Source organism: Equus caballus, chromosome 1 (assembly GCF_041296265.1).
Source record: "Equus caballus isolate H_3958 breed thoroughbred chromosome 1, TB-T2T, whole genome shotgun sequence".
Classification (NCBI taxonomy): domain Eukaryota; kingdom Metazoa; phylum Chordata; class Mammalia; order Perissodactyla; family Equidae; genus Equus; species Equus caballus.
The window spans coordinates 137,348,681-137,370,735 of NC_091684.1; the positions used below are offsets into that span (position 1 = coordinate 137,348,681).

Sequence of the window (22,055 nt, forward strand, 5' to 3'; positions counted from 1 at the left end):
AATGGGAGGAGGGAAACACATTTACAGACCATACTCATCAGGCACCGAGCTACCCTACCATTAGTGACAATCCTAGGAGGCAGGTATTATTTTCCCCCGTTATACAGACAACAAAACTGAAGCTCAGACCTGTTAGATCGCCTGCCCAAGGTCAAAATGGTAGGTGGTTGAGTTAAGAGCCTCAGCCAAGTTAACCCACTATGCCTCATCTTCCCTCTAGGAAAAAAAGCACCATTTTTGCCTTCAAAGAACTCACAATCCTATAAGTGCCTGGGTTAGACAACTAACTGCAATACCGAGCAGGAGGCAGAACAATGCCTGATTGACCTCAACAGAGAAATGGGGAAGGAGTCGAGGAAAAGCCGGCATGGGAATCCGCCTGCAGCTTGACTCAGATTCCAGATTGGGAGTGCAGAACCAAGGGCAAGGGACCGGAGAAATGGCATTGGCATTTCAGGTAGAGGAAACAGCATAGAGACATGAATGGAGAGAGGGTCAAGTACATGGGCCATTCGAGAAAGAGAAAAGAGTCTGTTGTTGCTGGAACAAGAGGGTCTAGAGATCTGTGCAGGAGGCAAGCCTGGGAAGATGGGTGGGGCCAGGCAGCAAGGGGTCTTGGATGTTAAATCAAGATTAGGTAGTGAAGGGGTGCACCCAGGACGTCAGCCAGCCCCCAGCTCTTCCTCCATGGGGCATGAGGAAAACGCCGGACTTCAGGGCAGAGTGGTGGCTCACCACTCACTTTGTAAACCAGGCACTTGGGACCCCACGCCATCCTGTGGAGTCCTGGTTCTGCTTCTAGGCTGCATCCATCCACGTTTAATGAGGACTGCTGGAGCTGGTGCCAGAGGACGACAGGCTCCCTGAGGACAGGGCCCATTTCTCACAGACCTTCAATGCCCACCTCCTACGAGGTGCTGAAGAAATATTCACCCAGTTAATTCTGAATAACAAATGGAATTATTACCACATCCATTTTCTCTCTGTGCCTGAGTCTGTGGCCAGGTTTCTACCAAGAGAACTGGGGGGTGGAGGGGAGAGGCTGGTTGCACAATTTCAGGGCCCCTGGGGATGGGCTAGCTGGCCAATCTGGATGATTCATGCTGGTTCCAGGTCAAGCCAGCGGACTGAAGGAGACCTCTTGGCCCTCCCCCACCCCATTCCATCCTGTCTGCCATCATAGCTAGTGACGGGGCCCAGAAGGCGCATCCACATGGGTTTGTGGTGAGAAGCAGCTCTCCAGTCCCATGTCCTCACTGGCTGACCCCGGCTCACCCCTGCACAGCCAGAGCAGCATCTTTCCACCGGTAGCTTTTATGCCTCCGGGTAAGTCATGGGACTCTCTGGGAAAAGAACAGGAGAAGGAAGCAAGGGCCAGGAGAACAGCTCAGGCCTGGCACAGGAAGGAGCCTGAGGCCAGCTGCAGAGAGAAGATGGAGACCTCAGTCACCCCCCCCCCCGAACTCCAAGGAAACCTTCCACAAAGACACCCCAGCAAGCGCCCACTGAGCACCTCCTGGGTCAGGCAGGCCATGTGGGACGCAAGGCCCGGCTGGAGTTCTGAGGCTTTCCTTCCTTTTCCTCTCCACTGACCCTGCTCTGGTCCAGGCCCTCGTTACCGCACACCTAGATGCTGCAATGGGCCACAAGCTGAGCCCCTGTCCAAAGCCCACACAGCCAGGGCCCTCTTCAACGCAGACCCCAGAGGAGAAGGAGGGAAGACCATTCCTAAGGCCCTGGTGTGACCCAGTTCACCAGATCCTCTTCCCTCTGCCAGAAAAGGCTCGAGAGGGGGAATGCTGGAGGATGAGGACAAACTCTCTGGATGTAGTAAACAAGCCCTTGCAGTGCGGCTGCCCCCGGTCCTGACAAGGCCCCACGCCCATGCCGTTCCTGTCACCAGGAGTCCCTCTCCCTCTCCCTGCCCCACCTGCTGGTTGGAACCCCAGCCACCCCTGGAGGCCCAGGTCAATGCTGCTCCTCCACGAACGCTGCTCTGCTTGCCCGGCACCCTGTGCCTACACCCTGGGGCCCTGGGCACTTCTGGCGGGGCACAGCTGCTAGGGCACATCAGCTTTCTCTTTGCTGCCCCTCAAGGACAGGTCTGAGTTCGATTCTCTCTCTCTGCGCCTGGCACTGAGTAGAGTTTTAGTAAATACTTATAGGGTTTTGGTAAATACTTGTCACCAATACTTGTTGAATGGGTGAATGGAGGGCTGGAATAGTGGACACAGGGGAGGCAGATGATGATGACAAAGAAAATGACAATGAAGAATTCCAAGTCCCCTCCTGGAGCCCCATCAGTCCAGCTACGAGGGGCCTGAGAAAGGGCACTGGGGCGTCTGGCAGGAAGTGGCAGAGAACAATGCCTTGAGGCTGCGGCCACTGAAGATTCAGGAATTCTGGTTCCTTGGGGCACTCACTCCCTAGGAGAGGAGGAACCGGGAAGAAGAGGGGAGTATGTCCCTGACATCCATTCTCCCACCATTCTCCAACAAAGCCCTTCACTGCACAAAGAGTCAAATCCTTGAAAAACAGAAATGCACCCCCAACACACACACACACACACACACACTCACACGAAGGTGGAGAGAGCTGGGCCCCCAGCCAGCCAGCAGGTCAGCCTACACGGATTGGCCTGACCACGGGAGCTGTTCTCAAGGCTGCAGCCCTGCGGGGGCCAGAGCATGGAGGGGTGGGGGGAGAAACTGCCTTGCTGGCTCTTTTCCCAGGAGGCCTGGGAACCGTAACCACCACCCCTTGGGTCTGGCTATGGGCAGCCAGCCACAAGAGGCCCAACCTTGATCACTTCACCCGGGCACTGCCCAGCCGATGTCAGAGGAAGACAGCCTCTGATTTCCGGCTCTGGGCCTGCAGGGACCCTGGTGAGGCCACCAGGTCTCATTCTGGTTGCCTAGGGCCAAGGGAAAGGAAATGCTTGCCCAGAGGTGGGTCTCAGGAAAAGCACGGTAAGTCCTCTCTCAAGGGCAGCATTTCAGTCTGCAAAGCCTCGACAAAGCTGTAGGCCAGGAGGCCCAGCTGAGCCCAGGGGCGGCAGCTGGGCACACGGGATCCCTCACTCCCAAGCCCCCACTTCATGAGGTGCTATGCCTGAGGGCATCTGGTTTTGACTGAAAAGTGATAAAGACCTGGGGTCTGGGAAACCCGGGGACATGAACGTGGGATGGCATCTGTTCCCGGACACCCACTACCTTAGAGAGGGGCTAGAAGTGAGAACCAGAGTTCTTTCTGAAAAGCACTCCGAGGGAGGTTCCAAGGCCTCTCCCCTTGAATCTGGGCATGGAAGTGACACTGTGCGACTCTGAGTGGGTCAGAAGAGGTCATGCATCTTCTGTCTCGTTTGCGGGAACGCTGGCTCCCTGAGTCGTCATGTAAGAAATCTGGCTACTCTGATGCTGCCATGCCAGGAGGAAGCCCAAGCCACACCAAGACGTCATATGTAGATGCTCCCGGCCCCAGTCCCAGCTGGCCCAGACCCCAGACGTTGTAGAACAGAGACAAGCTACGCCTGTGTGCCCTGTCTGAATGTCTGACCCACAGAATCCATGAGGCCCCAGTAACCCCTCCACCTTCTCCAAAAGCTGGACACATGTCTCCACCCTGGTGAGCCAGGGAGAAAGCCAGCGGAGACTGGGGGTTTCGCAGGCAGCTTCTTTCCAGCTTGGGAGACCCCTTCCACGGCTCCAAATCAATCCACAGCTAATGCAGGAGGTACTGAGCACTTACAAAGTACCTGGCCCCCGCCAGCAGCTCCAGGGGATGCTAACAATGCCTTCCATGCCCAGCCCTCTGTGCTCAAGAAACTTACCCTCTATCTGGAGCCCTCAGAGGCTAACTGGAGACATGAGGGGAGATGTAACTCTGCTCAGTTATGCTCCAGATTTTTCTGTGCCTGTCCCAGTTTCAAATATTCTGCCCTGCTGGACCCATGAGCTATCAAAACAGCCCTGTCCTTTCCATGTTTCCATATCCAAATTGCATTTTCTACATGACCTCTTCCACCCAGAAGCAGCTCAGAAATCTTGCAGACCATATGCCAGAATTCAGGGTATGGAAAATGTTTACTTTGAGGAGAGCTGCTGACCAACAAGTGTTTTGTTCAGTGCAACAGAATGGACGCTTACAGCCTGCAGCCTGTATGGAAGGCGCTGTGCTGGGCACTTCGGGGCCCATCGCTGCTGTTCTCGATTCAGGAATCCCAGAGCTGGAAGGGCCCATCCACACTGCAAAATCCAGAGGCCAAGGCTTCCTCATGCTTGCCCTCTGGACGGCACTTGGTGCAGAGGACCACTCCCTCCTCCTCGTCCCTTGGCCACAACTTCTCAGTCACCTCCCAAGGCTCTTCCCCTCCTTAGTCTCAGCCATGAAGAGCTCCAGGTTCAAACCCAGCCACTGCTCTTTCATTTAACCCAACCGCTCCCACCAGTTAAATTACCTAGGAGCTTCGAATAAATGCTGGTGCCAACCCAACCCCAGAGATTCTGACTTACTTGCCTGGAGCGATCCAGGGGACACTAACAGCATCCATGGATGAGACCCACTGTCCCAACTCCTCCCTGCCTGAGGTCTTCCACACACAGGGATTTAAGCCCAATGGACAAACTGATGGCTCCTAAATTTCCACCCAGGCCAGCGCCTCTTTCCTGAGCTTCAGATCCATCCATTTGGATTCTCCCAGACATCTCTGACCTAATATATCGGGGACTACTGACCTCCCCACCCCATCTGCTCCTCCTCTACCACCGTGACTCCCAGGAAACGGGACTCTCATCCACCCAGCTGCTCATCCCACAAACCTGAGAGGCATCTGTAAATCCCCCTTTCTCTCTCCCCCAGCCCACCCTGGGTCCTGTCAGTTCTCCCCTCACTTTTCAGTCTCAGAACATCTGTATTACCCAAAGAATTTTTGCACAGTTATAATCATGACGTGTGTAAAACTTTGCATCTGCCTCCCTCACTTAGCACGCACATGTTTCCACATTGCCGTATCATTTTGGTATTATAATTTTTAACGGCTGCAGAGTGTTCCATTGAATGAATGCTGCCTAATTTACTTAGCAAGTCCCATACTGTTAGGTCTTTATTTTGCTTCCAATTTTTAGTTGTTATAAATAATGCTGCGATGAGCATCTTGATGCATAGAGCCTTTCACCGCCTTCGGATTATTTCCTTTGGACAGATTCCCAGAAGTGGGATTACTAGGTCACAGGATATGGCCATTTTTATGGCTTGTGATGCACGTTGCCAAATTGCACTCCAAAAGGGTGATACTCTTTTATTTGTATGTGTCTTTGATAAATGGCTTATACAATGTTAGAATAGGACTCTACGGGACCTTAGACAGTGCTGGCAGCTGGGAGTTTGGAGTTTTTCTCTTTTTCAAAAGCCTTCTTAAAAGTTTGCATAATTTTCTCTTAATTATCAAAGTAATAAATGCATAACACAGAAAGGCAAACACAGAAGTGTATAACCGAGTAACACAAAAGCCCCTATAATGCCACCTTTCCATGGGTTCTCAGAGACATGATTTCTGACTGTCAAAATGCTAGGATAAAGACCCCGGCAGAATCTACACAGAAGTGAGGCTATCGCTTTAAATTACGACTTACACAGAGAGAGGACCCCGGCCTTTCTGGAGCAGTCCTCTGGGAAGAACAGGCACATATTCTAGTCATTGTTGAGATTAAATCACCTCTTTTTTTTAACCAAAAAAATCACTTTTTAAACTCCTTTTGTGAAATCCCACTTAGGACTGGCTAGGGATGTCTTCAATGCGGGCATATCTTTATTAAGAGGGTTCCTCTCTTTAGCCGTAACCCAGAGTCATTCAGATACAACCTGGCTCCTTTCAAGGCCAGGAAAATGGTTTGGGGGTTGGGGGGACTCTGGCCAAGAAGCACCAAACTGATTTCCTGACCTTAGAAGCTGGTACTGAAAGCTGCTCTCAAGGTGGTCCCAAAATGTCCTGAACAATGGCCGGAGCCCCCAGAATATGTGTTGAGAGAAGGGGGTCCCCAGAGTGATGACACTGACAGGAAACCAACAAAGATGAAGAAGGACGATGGAGCTCCTGTTTATTGAGGACTTACCATGTGCCAGGGTCTGTGCTAAGCGCTTTCCACATATAAAATCAATGTAATGCTCACAATGCTACCTGTACGACCAGGAGTTAGAACAGTAACTAATATTATTATCACCACTTACAGGTGAGGAAACGGAGGGTTTAAACTTGCCTGGGACCTCACAGCTACAGGGTGGAAAGGGCCAGGATCTGGACTCAGGCAGTGTGACTCCACAGCCCGGGCTCTGATTCTGAGTCTCCTGGGTGCAGGTGTCCTAGCAGGAGCCCCCGAAGGAGACCAGCTGCCCTTCTGAATCCTATGACTCGGCTCTCCTGCCCCTGCAGTCCATCCACCTTGACTCCCCGCTGAGATCCAGCATCCCGTGTGCACTAGTCAGCTAGGGCTGCCATAACTGGACAGCTTATACAACCTCACAGTTCTGGAGGCTGGAAGTTCAAGGTCAAGGGGCCAGCAGGGCTGGTTTCTGGTGAGACCTCTCTTCCTGGCTTGCAGATGGCCCCTTCTTGCCATGTGCTCACACGGCCTTTTCCCTGTGTCCTGCACACTCCTGCTCTCTTCCTCTTCTCACAGGGACATTGGTCCTATAGGATTAGGGCCCTACCCTTATGACCTAGTTTAACTTTAATTATCTCCTTACAGGCCCTATCTCCAAATACATTGGGGGTTAAGGCTTCAACATATGAATGGAGGGGGCAATCAGTCCATAACACTGAGTCAACCTAACTCTGCTCTGAGAAATGCAGACTCCTGGATCTGCCAGATGACCCTGCACTGTCCCCACAGCTCCTCCTCCAAGAAAGCTCCTCTGTCATCAGGCCTCACATCAGCATTATCAACAAGCATGCTTTTCCTTACTAGATGATGATTATTTGGAAGCTACAGGCCAACTTTCACTCATCTATGCATACTCTCCAATTCATTCATTCAACTCATTCATTCATTTGGTCAGCCACTCAGCTGTCCAACAACCAGTTTAGTAAGCACCTATTAGAAGCCAGGGACGGTGTCAGCCCTGGGACATCCACAGTGCACAAAACACAGTGACGATTCTGCATCCTAATGGCCAACCTGCCCACTTCTGTCTCCCTGATGCGCTCCCTAACCCCGGGCCACCTGCCGTCTCTCACCTCCCGTCCTAACAGACCCTTGACAAACCCACACCTGGCAGGGGGCTCTTTATCACCCTCCTGCTCAGGGAAACAGACGGTGTGAATCCAGTGGGGCAGCTGTATCTAGGCAAGGGATTACAAAGCTGTGTATTGCCCCCCAGAAAATAAAATTAGGCATGTCCCAACAAGAGAAACAAGTGTGTGCTTGCAAAATTCGTATAAGCAGTCCCTTTGTGCCTGGGAAACAGGTTTGCTTCCAGGAAATATTTCTATTAGAAAACAGAAAAGAACCGCCTCTCGCTGTTCTCGGAGAGGAAGAAGGTGAGCACTGCTTATCTCCCTGAACCTCCCTCCGTAGAAGCAGAGAAGCACAAAACACACGGCTACCGTCCTTGCCCTGGCGAGGAGCAGGGCAACAGGAGGAGGCAAAACCACGGGACCCCCACCAACCAGGGCTATCAGAGCCCCGGGCGCCTGGAGATGAGAGCCAGACCCTGTGTAACTTGGTACGGGATAGAGATAGGCATTAAGGGCACATATTATAAAGGGCAGTGAGAGCCTCTTTGCTCATCTCTCTCCTAGTGGCCTGAAGTTTCCATATCAAGGTGAATTAAAGCATCGAGGTAAAATGTGTGTGTGTATGTCCAGGACCAGACCCTAATTTGGGCCAAATATCCCAATCTCTGTAACACCCTCCTTGCCTCTCACTTGTTCCCTTCCACAGCCCCAGCAGCGGAATGAAAACGTTCTCAGATTTTTAAATGAAAACCTGAGAATATTTTTATTTTTTAATCATAAAAAAGTCCATACTAGAGTGGTCTTTTTAAAACCTAAATCTAGTGTCATTCCCCTGCATAAAGCCACTAAACGGTTCCCTCCCCGACCTCAGGATCCTGTCTGTGGTCCTTACACACTGGAGAATGATGGCCCTCCTTGGCCTGAGCCCCACCACGGCACAGCTGTGCTCCCAGTGTGCTCAACGTCTTTCTCTTCCTCAAAGTCTGTTTCTCCTTTCCGGGACTTGCACACGCTGCTGTTTCCTCTACCTCGGTCTCTCTTCCCAAGTGTCCACTTGGCCAAACCCTCCTCTTCCTTCAGGTCTCTGCTTCAGGGCCCCTTCCTCAGGCAAGCCTTCTCGTCCCCGAGCCTGCGCGGGCTGCTCCTCCTCCGGGCCCCGCACACTCCCTCATCCTGGCACCGTCCTCGCGCAGCTCTGCAGCAGGTGCGGCCCTCGGCTGTAAGCTCCACACAAGAGGAACCTCTGCCGCCCTCACCACTTTATCCGGGGATGTCGGCTCGGAGAAGGCCTGGGGACGGGCAGGACCCTCAGCCACTCAGGGCCTGCCCTGCCCCCTGCCCTGGAGGCCGGCCAGGGCAGTCTCTCCTCCATCTCTGCATCTCCTGGCACAGGGCCTGGTGCACAGTGGGGGCTCGAGAAATGTTTGCCGCATTAACGGGAGGGGGTGTGAAGGAACGAGCAGAGAACTCAGCTTTCTGGATGGATTTTCAAATCTCTGCTTCTGTCAGTTAGCCATTCACACACCTGAACATCTGCACACCACTCCACCCCTCCGTGGAGACACACATGTCTCAGAATGCCACTGTTAAGCTGGCCGGGAGGCATCCTGTCCCTTCTAATTAAAAGTCACGAAGGCGGCCTCCTCCCTACTCATTCCTCTCTCTCCAGGTCATTTCTGGAAACTGAGACTCAGCAGGACAGCTGAGAAGGAGGTGTGGTGGATGTGGAGAAATTGCTGGGGTTGCATCTCTCCCTTCCAACCCTCCTCCCACGCTATACCGTCTTCCTGTGGGTGACGAGGCTGAGGCAATGAAGGGCCAGGGGCCTGGGGGCCTGGCCACCAGGAGGCTGGGGGCTGGGCCAGGGCTGTCCCCAGCTTACTGTTTTCATTTCCTTTCCACTCCTTCCCCAAAGGCCTGGTTTTAGGGCACCCCCTTTTCCTCAAGAGGAGAAGGCAAAGCGCCAGCGCCCTGGCCATCGCCCACAGTCATGGGAAGCAGGAGTGTCTCTGAAGGCCCCAGGAGCCACGTCGGTGGAGAAGCTCCCAGGTCTGGGCCCAGAGAGAGGCTGCTTAGCCAAGACCGCTTTCCCCTTCTGACTGAGCCCCATGGGAGCCTAGGTCTGGGGCTCCAGAAAGGAAGGCAGGGGACTACCTGTGTTGTAGGAGCTTGTCACCTGGTGTGAAGCAAACCTGGTATGCTCTTGGCAAAGTCCACTCCTGAGCAGACTGTGCTGAAAAACATCCCCGAGGCACAGACCAAGCACAGTGGCAAAATGAAGCTGGAAGAGAGACAAACATTCCAGGAAGGCTTCCTAGAGGAGGTGGCATTTGAGCCAGGCCTCCAAGGAAGAGTGCAGCTTCCATATTTTAGAAAGATTTGCAAAACAAATAGCACTTAAACCACTGGATTTTGGTGGTGTGTGCGCGTGTGTGTTTTAGACGAAGGGGTGTTTGTTTGATGGATTGATTGTGGCAGAAGGGAAACTCCCCGGCCAGCAATGAGGTTATGGGATCATCTGTGAGTATCTTTTATTGCTGCAGCGCTGGGAGGAATTGTGAGCTACACCCCAGGGGTCTTGGTGGCTGCTGTGGAGGCTGCCTCCATCCTCTCTCCCCAGCCCCAGGTCCCCCTGGATGGGGCCTCCACCAAGCAGTAGGGACAGCAGCAGCAGTCCACGTGGAGGGGTGGGCGGGGGAACCCCAAGCCAGTCTCCAAGGACACAGTTCATCAGGACGCATCCTCTGTTGCCATGGAGACTCCAGGCCCACAGGGCCGGCTAATAGTCCCTGAATTCACTCAGGCCTCAAGCACAATTAGACAAGATGAATTTCTGAGTTGGAGCATAATGAGACCCGGACATCCGGAATGCATATGGCAGCCTCCCAGGGGACAGCAGAGCCCCGGGAGAGTACCCTGCTGTCACGAGGTCACCAGGCCACCCGCCTCTCTTGGGCGGAAGGTCTGGAAGGCCCTAGGGAGCACTTCCCCTCCTTTAGAATTCTTCAAGGGCAGCACGGCCTCTGTCTGAGCAGCGTGGGGGATGGGAGGAAGGGAGAATAAGCCCCCTCCATCTGTCCCAGGCCCTGCTGGGGACAGGGTCCGGAGGCTTTATTCTGCACCCTTGGATGAATTCTCCAGCAAACGCATCTCAGCTATGCTGCACACACAGAATAGATTCTTCTCTCCATGCAAAAAGTACAAATATGTCATTCAAAAATCTCTACTTGGACATCCACAGGGCCAGGAACAAGGGAACACACCATGGGACCCGTGGCATCGCACACTCCCTCCCACGAAGGGCACAGGGCTTGCCCTCTGGCAGGGGAGACAGGACATGTTCAGCTTTAGTCATCTCAACACAGCAGTGTCATGAGAACGATGGAGTTTGGAGTCAGGAGAGATCAGAGAAGGCTCCACGGAGGAGGTGGCATTTGGGCTGGGCTTGAAAGCAGGGATCAGGAGGCCTTCGGAGTAGAGAAGGAGCATAAAAGCACAGGTTGAGTTTGGGGGCAGCAAGCAGACCAGTGTGGCTGGAGGGCAGGGTCTGGGCAGGGGCCAAGGAAGGAAACGGTGGCCAGAGAGGGAAGGCTTTGAACGCCCAGCTAAGTGGCCTGGACAGTGGGAAGCCAAAGAATACGGCCACCCAGGTGGCCAATGGGCTCCAGGAGTACACGCTGGTAGGATCCCACCCCCTAATTCCCCTAACCGAGGGCAGCCCTGGCCCACCTTGGGCCCGAGCCCAGGACAGGCTAGCTGCCCAGCTCCCAGCCCCACCAGCTTCCCTCGGGTAACATCACTCTTCCAGAAGTTCCTGTCAGAATAGAAACTTCCTGCTGGCAATGCTCCTGCACAAACCCCCAGGCGTCCCAACACAGCCCAGTTTACAGATTAGCTGCTGGTGCCCAGCACAGATCCCGGTGAAGGGAGGGGACGGGAGGAGGAGAGCCAAGGTTTGTGTAGAGTTAAAAGTGGGAAGTCGGGAGCTGGGGAGAGAAGGCTGCTGCAGAGGGGACACCCGGCCTGGCGGTCCCGGGGAAGAACGGCACAGGGCTGGCCTCTCCGGGGCACCACCCTCCCCCTGACTTCTCCAAGGTCTCGGCTTTTTAGAAGGCAAGCCTACTCCACTGAGAAAATTGGATTACCATCCTTGGATCAATTTTTTTCCAGGAGGTTGCTATTAACAAAAACCACTGACCCTGCGTGATAGAGGAGCAGAGACAGTAAAACTTCCCGTATGTTCTCTCTCTCTCTCTCTCTCAGGCGGGGAACTCAGCTTAGTTCCCCGGGAGCCAGGACACCCCGATTCCAGTCGGCTGTCACCCCTCTTCTCCAGGGGCCTACGGAGCCCAAGGTACCCAGCCTCAGCCTCTGCAGGATCTGATTTCCAAAACTGAAAATGCACTCAGAGCCAAGTGTGTGGAACGAAGCAGATGGTCAGGCTGAGGGGGCGGGGCTGGTCTGGAACACGGCCACTGACCAGAGACGCCTTCTTCGCCAGTACTCGCCTCCCCTCTCATCAACCCATCAACCTCCAAAACGTCACCCTGCATCCTGTTTTCTCCCAGCCAACTCAGGCCCCTTGCCTGGACCACCACAATGGCCCCCAACAGGTTTGCTGCCCCTATGCCCACCGAGAGCAGTGCTCTGACCGTGCCGGCCCCCAGGAAAGGCACAGGGATGGCTCACAGCCCCCGGGACTTTGGCCTGTGGCCCTCTCTGCTCTGGTTTCTCTCTGCAACTCCGGTGAAGCCTCTGCATTCCACAGCAATGAGGGCTTTTCGTTTGTTTGGTCTTTATTTTTGACAGGAGGGAAACAAAAATTAGGGAGAAGCTATTGGTTGAACGCACTGCTTTTAAGGGACAAAACAGCCAATTAGGGCACGGGCTTCAGAGTGTGTCGGGGCTGGGACAGAAGCCTGGCTCCATCTCAGTTAACCAGCTGTGTGACCTTGGGCATGTTCCAACCCCTCTGAGCCTCAGTTTCCTCATCCATAAAATGGACATAAGAGTAGCACCTCCCCGCCGCCCCCCCCATGCCTCAAGGCTGTTGAAAGAACGCCTCGAGATGCATGCGAGACAGCAAGTCCCTGGAACACGGTCAGCGCTCAATACACAGTAATGGTTAGTATTTTGTTACTGGCGAATTCCAATCCTACAGCACCTCCCTCCTTGGCGCTCAAACGCCAGCCAGCCCAGAACAGATGTGCCAGCAGCCAGCAAGGCAGCCACATTGCTTCCCTCTGTCATTTCTCCTTGACCTGAGAAGGCTGTGCCTCTTAATTGCTCTTTGGTTTTACTCAATTTGAAATGAGCAGGGCACCGATTCCCTGCAGGAAAAAAGAAATATGCTTCTGCTCAAAATACTAATGAGGTTGGACGCGAGGTGAGGCTGGCAGGGCAGGGCGGCCCCTGGGGACTTCCGCCAGCCCCGCCGGCCCAGCAGGGGGACCCAGCCCAGGGTGGAGCATCCTCGAGAGGGCAGAGGAACCAGAGGCTTGGCTTTGCCCCGCAGGCGGAGGTGGGGTGGGGGCCGGACCGGCTCAGGTGGCCTGTGGAGGGGGCGTGGGAAGCCCGCTGCAGCAACGTCCCGTGGATTCCAGGATCTGCTGTGCTCCGGGGAGCTCCAGGAGCACCCTAGCTGTTGTCCTCCTTTTTTCCCATCCAGTCACCAAGGCCTGGAGATTCCTTTTCCCTGTGCCCACTGCCTCTCCCCTGGCTCAGACTCTCACCAGCTCAACGTAGCCACCGGGCTACAGGCCTCCAGCCTCTTTCCTCTCCAGTCTGTCTTCCCCCGAGCTCCCTGAGTGGTCATTCTCAAACAGTCAGTCAACAAACATTAGTGAGTGGGAAGCAAGTGCCAGCTTATGGGAGGCAGAAGGACTCACTATGACCCAGACCAGCTTCCCCCTCCTTTCTGACCTCTCCCCTCACACTCCGCAGACCCGGGCCTCACACTGTGCCTGGAAAGGGAGGCCGCCTCCTCCTAGGAGTCTTCAGCTTGCTGCTCCCTCAGCCAGAAGGATCTTCCCAGATTCCACGTGGCTCCATCTCTCCCCTCATTCCACTCTGGGCCCCGATGTCCCCTTTTCAGAGCCAACCTGTCTGAAACAGCTCCTCCCACGGCTCTACCCCTAGACCCCGCTGCACTTTTCTTCATGGCATTTACCATACCCTGACACGCTAACGTTTATGTGTTTGCGTTCTATCCTGTCGCCTACCCTCCAGGGCCAGTCTCCCGAGGACAGGGGCTTCTGTCCAGGTCACTGATGTCGACACATCCCGTCACCTAGAACAGGGGCTGGCACTGCATGCGCTGAATGAACACTGACTGTCGTGGAGTCTAATGAATGAGCCAGGTCTCCTGCAAAGAGCCCTTCACTGACTCACGCACGACTAGCCTGGCCTCCGTCTTCACCGCCCCTCTGGCTCCCCCTCCATTCCCCTCCCCACCTTCCCAGCCCCTGACTCTCCACATTCAAACCTCCCTGGTCAACCTGGAAACCCTGGGACACGCCAGGAGCCCGCTGCCCTCACCTCTACTCACGCTGCACCCCTGCTCCACCCCGTCCCAACCCACGCACCCTTCACAGTCAGCGGCAAACACCCCCACCCCTTGGAGGCCTGGCCCGTCTCCCCGTGCTCCGGGCCTTTGGGGCCTTTAGGGTCAGCGCTGCTCCATCACTTCATCGGTGTCTGTGTCTGCCTCCCAGACAGAACTCAACTTCCTTACAGGTCGGGGAATGGGTTTCCCTGTGTGTCCCCTGAGCCAGCGCCGTGCCTGGCAGGGAGCAGGTGCTTGGCGCACGGTAGTCTGTATGAAGATTCAGATGGCTCTAATGCTAACAACCATCATGAACTATTACGTCTTACAGAGCCCACTATGGGAGACCGGGACAGCAAGCCAGTGATGGAGCGGGGAACAGGACCCCAGCCCTGGGAGGAGCCCCTGAAGCCCTGCCTCAGGGACCAAGCTGAGGGCAGGGGGTCCCGGCCCCTGGCCGTGGATAGCAGGTGATCTGAGGCCTGCCACGGGCTGGTGGCGTGGAGCCAGACTTTCACATCTGCAGACGAGGCCGGTCCCAGCATCAGGGGGAAGTGCTGCCTTGCTCCCCAGCGCCTGCAACTCCCAGGGGATGTAAACCGGACACCCACGGCCCCTTCCTGGGAGGAAATCCTGCCAGCGTTCTCAGGGACATGGGAGGGCGGGGCTCAGCTGAAGGAGGAAGGAGGGAAGGGGCCCCAGGGTAGGCCTGGGTCGCAGAAGCACTCCCTCTGCCTGGCCCCACAGGCCACAGTCGAGGCTGCCGGCTGGGCCGGCCACTCAGTCCTGCTTCCAGCCAGTTCTCTGGACTTAAACACTGCATAGCTGGGACTTCTGCATGGTACAATGCTCCCTACACCTCTTCCTACCCCTCCACTGCTTCAGAGCAAACCCACGCCACAGCTCATCTGACACTCCAAACACTATCAAGGGGCAGGCAGAACTGGATTGATACCTCCCTCTTTTCAGAGTTGGAAACAAAGACCCAGAGAGGTTAAGCAATTCGCCAGAGGTCACACAGCATGTTGGAGGCAGAGCCAAGAATAGAAACTAGGCTGAGATTTCAGTTGCTATTATTGGGAGTCACCAGGAAGGCATGTGCTAAAAAGGTTTCCTGGGACTGGAAGCAGGAGGTTTAGAGGGCTTTCTGCCCCCTCCAGATATCCCACCCCCTTCCTTCTGCAAGCACACAGGCTCTGCCTGGCTTCAAACCCAAAGAAATTCCATGTCTGCGCACTGGCTCCCCAACACGGGAAGCAGCCCGTTCCCTGTGGCTTCTTCCCTGGAGGATGCGTTCAATAAACAGAGCCCCTTTCTCATCTTCCTGCATAAATATTTCAGGAGACTAAGAAGCAAACAGATCTGAGTTTGATCCGCTGCTGGCTACTCAGAAATGGGGGCTCCTCCATCCCAGGCGGGCCTCTCCCCCCTCCCCAGGCGCTGCCGCGTCCCCCAGGCCGAGGGAAATACAAGATGGCAGGGACGGCGACCTTCTTGCAGGGGCTGTTCACCAGGGCTGGGAACCTGGGGGAGCTGGAGATCAGAGCCTCCCCACACTGCTCGCCGTTCCTAGAAACGGGAGAGCACGGTCTGCTCAGCGTTCTTGGGGACACTTCAATCACTCCTGCCTGAGACCACCCGGCAGGGGACTCGAGGCTCCTGCAGACGGGCAGCGCCCACGGGAAGAGGGCGCAGAGCCTCCAAGAGCAGGTGGACCGAGTTCTGCTGGAAACCTCGGCAGCTTAGCCGGCCACTCCCCCAAGTCTCCCACAAACATTCCTTTTGTTTATTCATCAGATGTTCACGGAGCACATTATTCTTGGATCCGGAACATTCAGCGGCTCCCCATTGCCGACAGGGTTCTGCCTTCTCAGACTGTCATTTCCTGTGCTTCCAATCTCGCCCCACCCCAGCTTCCCAGCCACATCTCTCTGCTCCAGTCCCACTCTGCACTCCAGTCAGCCTGCGCCCCTAACCCCGCGAGTCCTGCCCTTTCCTAATTGCTGGCCTGCCTTTGCCTTTTCTCCTCTCCCATTCTTTTCTCCTGCCCTTCTCAGGATGGCACATGCACCACCGCCTCCATGAAGCCTTCCTTGACCATCCCACCCCACAGCGATCCCCCTCTCCTCCCTGAGCTCCCTCATGGACCGCTGCCACCACTGCCACATGGAACTGCTCCTGCAACACTCTCACATGTGAGGGCTTATCATTCCAACTCAGTTACAAGCGTCTAGAGCGCCAGGCTCCAGCTTCTGTTGCAGCCCAGTGTCTAAGGATGAGAGCTGCGTCTGGACAGGGCTGCTCCAGAGCGGAGCTCAGCTTTGAAGAAGAGCTGGTGCCTGGGCCCTCCTACCGGAGATCATGATTCTACTGCTCTGGAGGAAGCGGGGGAGGCAGGACCAACCACATAATTTGTAGGGCCCCTTGATCAAAAATTATGAAGAATTTCAAGACAGTGTCAGCAGAACACTAAATCAAGCATTGCACAGGTTCCACACCCATGAAGCCGGCCCTGCAGACAAGCACTTAAACCTCCCCAGGGGATTTGCAGCTGGAGTTGAGAACCACCACTAATGGTAATGGGAAGCCACCGAAGGTTCTGCACCACGGAGCTCCCACGACAGTACACGCATCTGTGTCTCCTTCACCTCTGCATGCCTGGGCTGCCTGAAGCCCAAACAAATATTTGTAGAGTGAATACATGAGTGGACGGAGAGAGATGGAACTTGAGCTGAAAGCTGGGAAGAATGTTTTTCCCATTTGTATTTAAAATCAAATATAGATATATTAAATATTAATATATTATTATTAATAAATAGATTTTATATAATAAAATAAAATATTACTATTTTAATATTACTACATATAAATATATCTGACAAGCCTATAGTGCATGAATCTTGTGTTCAGCTTGAAAAATTTTTACACATGCACACATTCACCTACCACCATCACTCCAGAAGGTTCTCTCGCGCCCCATCCCAGTTAACACTACATCCCAGCTCCAACCCAGGTCGCCATTGAAAACTAGCTAGAATTTTCACCAGGAAGGGCTCTCTGGCTGAAGGAGGCAGAATCGGGGTCGGGGGGCGTATGGAGGAGACTGACTCATAAATCCCCTTCCGTGTGTGAAGGGCTGACGTTTATGCCAAATGGGAGGGAAACGGCAGAAGGCCTCAGACAGGCTGGACTGCCGTGCTCAGAGTCACAGGAAGCGCTGGTGGCCGGGCCGAGACTCGAACTCTGCTCCCCAACCTCCAAGTTTCGTGAACTTTTCACAGCCTTGGTGGTCTGCAGTGAGTGTGTACGTGCTGGAGGACACAGCTCAGGAGACTCTCGCTGCAGTGTCTGGGGAAGCTGGGGGAGGGAGGAGGCTGGGCAGGATCCAAGGCTGGGCCGCAACAGGGCTTAAGCTCTTGGCATAAGCACGCCCATAAACTCATTCCTGCACCCAGCCTCGAACGGGTGAAATTATCCTAAGACAGCTGAGGAAACTGAGTCCCAACCAGGAGGGAGGGGACTGACCCCAAGCACACAGCCCCCCAGGGTCAGAGGTGGGGTTTCGGCAGGAGCCTCCAAACCCAGCGGCAGTGGTCTCCTCAGCATGCCACGGCCAAGCCTCACCAGAAGGACACTTATGGCCCTCTGCCCACTCCTTCTGTCTTCTCAACGCCCAGATCCAACCTTTCTGGCAATCAGGCAGGTGGGAAAGGCAGTACGGCACAGTGGTCCCACCAGGGCTCTCCCTGGGGGACGGGTTCACCTTCAGGCACAGGGAGAGTCTGCAGGAAGTCCGGGCCGGGGGCCCTGAAGCCCCTGCTCCCACCTCACTGCACCCAGACTGGGAACATCCGCTCACATCTCGGCCTCTAGGGCCACTGGGGCTGGGGCAGCCAACGTGCAGTGCGAGTTAGACTGTGTCACTCCTCTGCTTAAAATCCCCCCGCTCCCACGCCTCTGCAGGGAGAAGCTAGGGTCCTTGACCAGCCACGGCCCCGGCTCCTGCCTGCCTTCCAGCCTCATTCACCAGTCACCGTCCCAGCCCTCCCGGCCGGCAGCCGCAATCCTGCCTCCTTGGAATAAGCCAGACCGTGGCCCCCTGCCACGCCTTTGCTCACGACACCCGTCTCCCTGGAATGCCTTTCCCTCCTCTTCACCCAACTCTGCCTACTCCTCCATGAAGCCGGGGCCAAGATCTCTTCCTCCAGAGACCCCCTTGGCCTCCCCACCCCGTCCCCAGGCTTCAGAGTTCTGTGCACACATCTCTGTCACTGTCCTCCCACACCCCAGCTCGCAGCCTCCCCGCCCGTCATGGCTGCAGCCCTGCATCCTTCTGAGCGGCCTGTCTCACTCCCTAGCCTGGGAGCCCCTGGGGAGGGGCCTGCTGGGGTCCTGCCCTGCAACTCAGTGCCACGTGCTTTGGGCCCAGCACGCAAGCGCTGGGCAAAGGTTTTCTGAATGAATCTAGGGCCTCATTTTATTTGCAGGGGAGGCGGTGGGGAGTGGGGAGGGGAGAGGTGGTCAGGGTCAGGAGAGCAAGGCAGCCAGGGTGCAGAGGGACTCTGCACGATAGCCGGCCCCTCCACCCCCATTTCCCTAGCAAAACTGGCTCACGCTCACCAGCTCTCCCCTCCTGCTCCCCTTCCTCCTCAGGGAGCTCTCCTGAGCCCCATCATTCTAGGGGCTTGCTGTCAGCAGGCTGGACCCAGTCAACGGCAACCACTTAAGGCCTTACCCCTCCCACGAGAATATGTATTTTAATAACATCTAAAAGGCCCAAAGGAACTAAATTCTCTGGTGGGTTCTGGGCACCCTGATCGGGAGGGCATTCTTAAAAAATAAATCACAGTGTGGTCAGCCATCACTGCCAGGCCAGAGGAATACTGAGCTCCTGCAGGTCCCTGAGACTGTGCCATGAGACCCACCCCGGGCAGGGCCCAGTTCACTCTTCCCCACTGTGTGTGCCCGGGCAAGTGCTGGCTCAGGTTCCCCCTCCATAAAGCAGGGATAAGAGCAGAGTTGTAGGGGTGCGTGGGGGGCAGGCTCAGGGGAGCCCGTGTGACTGCTGCTTTCCTAAAGCAGAGGCCCGAGGGCCTGCAGCTCCCACGGCCAGCTCCAGCGCCCTGGGTCTCCAGGGACTGCAGGGGGCGGCCTCTCTGTGGCTCCGGAGCCCCCCTCTCCTCCTCTCCACCCACTCTTCCCTCCTCCCTCCCTCCTTCTCTCCAAGCCGGAGTTCCAGGGAAAACTCTGCCTGGAGACTTCTCAAGCCAGTGATAAGGTCTGGCCAGAGGAAAGCTCTTAGCAACCCAGGCTCCCAACCCAGAGGCCCTTCTAATGGTTTCTGAGAAACAAAGCAGGGAAAGATTGCCCACGGCCCCGCGTGGTGCCAGGTGGGCCGGCTTCCAGGAGGGAGAGGGCGGTTTGCAAGCCATGGTGGAGGCCAGGGTGGCGGCCTGGCACGGAGGGCATGCGCTGCCAGACCTCGGCAATCACAGCCCCGCAGCCGAGCAGACAGCGCCTCAGAAGTCGCTCCTCCTGCCTCTGCCATGGCCACGTCCAGGCCCCAGGGTGGGGCACTCCTTGCTGGTCACCTGGGGAGCCAGGCCCCTCCATTCAGGGGTCCCCAGCTGCCTAGGCTAAGTCCTCAAAGTCTCCTTTCTGGAACTTTCCCCCACCCCCACTTTTGAATCAGTCCTGATTTCTACCGGAAGCCTAGAAAAACCCACTGAACCGAAACTCGCCCAAAGTGATCCGGCCACCACCTGAAGGGGGCCCCGGTTCCCGTTCGCTGCTTGTACCCCCTTGGATAAAGCTTCTGGGGCCTCAAGGTTTCTCCTCTGCAAAAGGAGGGACGCCACTACATCTCCTTAGCGTCCCTCGCAGCTCTAGCAGCCATGGACCCACAGGAGTAAGGATTCGGCCCAAGCAGCAACAGCCAGGGAACAGTTCAGGCTTGCTCCAAATCCTGCCCAATTTTGTGTCTTTACAACTGGAACGTGACAAGCTCGGCCTTTACCTGCGGCAGGTACAGTGGAGCCTGGAGGCAACAGGAGCTCTGAGGACCGAGAAATTACCACTGATGGGACCCTGACAAGGCCAGTTTCTCCGGGCAGTTCGGGCCCTGAAATGGCCTCCATCCGTAACAACTTGAGTTTGTTCTCAGATGTGGTAATGACTATGGCAGCAAGGCAGGCCCAGCGCCTGGGAGGACAGTTTTGATAATAAAAAGTTATCGGATGGACCCTCAGGTACACAGAAATCCCCATTCCCAGAATTCCAAATTTCTCAGAATCCCAAATTCCCCCAGGCATTCCTGCAAACTCATCTTTCACGGGAGGTCAGCGGGGCAGGCATAAGCAGCATTTTCTTTACGAAGTCAAACAAAACACTCAGGAATTAAACTCTTTTGTCCCCTTCCACCAACACCTTTCTTTTCATCAGTTGCTCCACGTCCTGGAAATTCCCCCAGATCCCAGATCATAAAGCTATTAGTTCTGAAATGTTTGCCACAAATGCCTCAAGCTCGTAGAGGATGTTCCTTTCCGGGAACCCAGAGGAAAAGTAGGTCTGAGCCCCCAGGGTGTCAGGAGAAAGGTCAAGGCCATGTGCCAGTGGGGCCGGGTGTCTCAGAGACCCACCCGGTGGGACTGTGCTCTGGGACCCATGCCCCCTTCCACTGGGAGCTGAGCCTGAGGGGAGCCAGGAAGATAAGGAGCAAGGCCTAGATGCTTTATTTGGCTCATTTTTCCAATGAAAGCAGGACACTCAATTTTTGTAGCCAGGTTATTTGTCCCAAGCATATTAAAACAGCCCAAATAGACAGAACGGGAAGAGAGAAAAGCAACTTTTCATCTGCACCAAACTAGCCTGACAGAGCAAAAAGAGACCGAGGCTGTTTGGAAGAGGCGACCTCGTCTCCTCCACCAACAGAGAATGAACCAATTCTGAAGTCAAGACTACAGCGGGGGACGCGGGTTGGCTGTTGGACGGAAGCGCCTAACTCTAGTGGCGGGAGGGGGCCGGAGGGTGTGAATTAGACTCTATGACAACAAGCCACTCTCTCCGTGACAGCTGTAAGTGCCTTACTTACCATCACAGCACCCCGTGAGGTTGAGAACTAATTCCATTTTCACAGATGAGAAAAGAGAGGCTCAGAGACCTTGAAGACTGGCCCAAGGTCACACAGTAAGGAGCAGAGGCAAGAGCAAGACTTAGGTCTTCTGCCTCCGGGACCCCTTCTCTGGCCTCACGTTTCGAGGTCATTCCAGCCTGACAGACTGGTAAGACAGAAGGCCTGGGAGGCAGGCTCAGCCCCTAACCAGCTTTATGACCTTAATAAGTTACCTCCCTTCCTTCTCTGGGCCTCTGGGCCTGCAACTATAGAAAGGGCACACTCAGATCACAGACCTACCTCATAGGTGGTCACGAGAGGAACGAGCACATACGTGTGAGACACTCCCTAGGTGCCTGGCACAGACTAACGCTCCGGAAGGGTAGGCTGCTTCTGTTGCTGTTGTCGATTACGCCATCGGCCCCCTGAAAGCAGGGGCCTAATACCTGGTCCAAAGCTGGGGACAGCCTACTAATCAATCAGTATTTACTAAACTAATCTAAGTTAGGATCAGGAGTCATTCTCGTGTTCCTGGAAAGTGCGGAGTGCCAAGGAGGCAGAGGGCTGGCCCAGCCAGCCCCAGACGGCTCCAGAGTCAAACACTGAACACGGGGGCTTCTCCCCAGGGATCAGTGCGAGCACCCGCCAGAGCCAGCCTCCCCACGTGCCCCCCGCGGGCAGCCAGGCCTCCAACGGTGTTGCCGTCGGCCTCACGCAGGGGCTGGGAAGCTGAAGCCTGTGGCGTGGACTCCGAGTCAAACTCAAGCTTGAGCAGGGCGGGCACCTAATGGGCTCGTGACATTAAAAATCACCTATATGTCCCTGCAGTTTTACTTTCAAGACCAAGGCCCAATCCAAGAATCAGAAAGATTTAAAGAACAAAAATAGTCATAATTGGGCTCAATAAGAATGTAAGACGGAAATTTTCCTGCCAGAGCAAAGTTTCCTTTTGGAAAAATACATGCCCCCTTCCTGGGGCTGCCTTGGAGCCAAGAGGGCCCCTGCCCTCCCTCCCGCAGCCCAGGAGGCTCTGTGAGGGGCGGCAGAGGGCTGCACAACTGAACGAGGCACTTCCACACCCCTCTTGGTGGGGTCAGTTTAAGAAGTGGCCCAGGGACAAGCCATCCTCCCTATGAGCGTCAAGCCACAGGAAGGAGGAAGGAAAGCGT

General features: G+C 55.3%; 1 protein-coding gene across 8 annotated transcripts in view; it reads right to left on the reverse strand.

The window, feature by feature from the left end:
* CORO2B (coronin 2B) overlaps positions 1–22,055 on the reverse strand; it is a 137,901-nt gene that overhangs the window by 107,260 nt on the left and 8,586 nt on the right. The window lies entirely within an intron of this gene.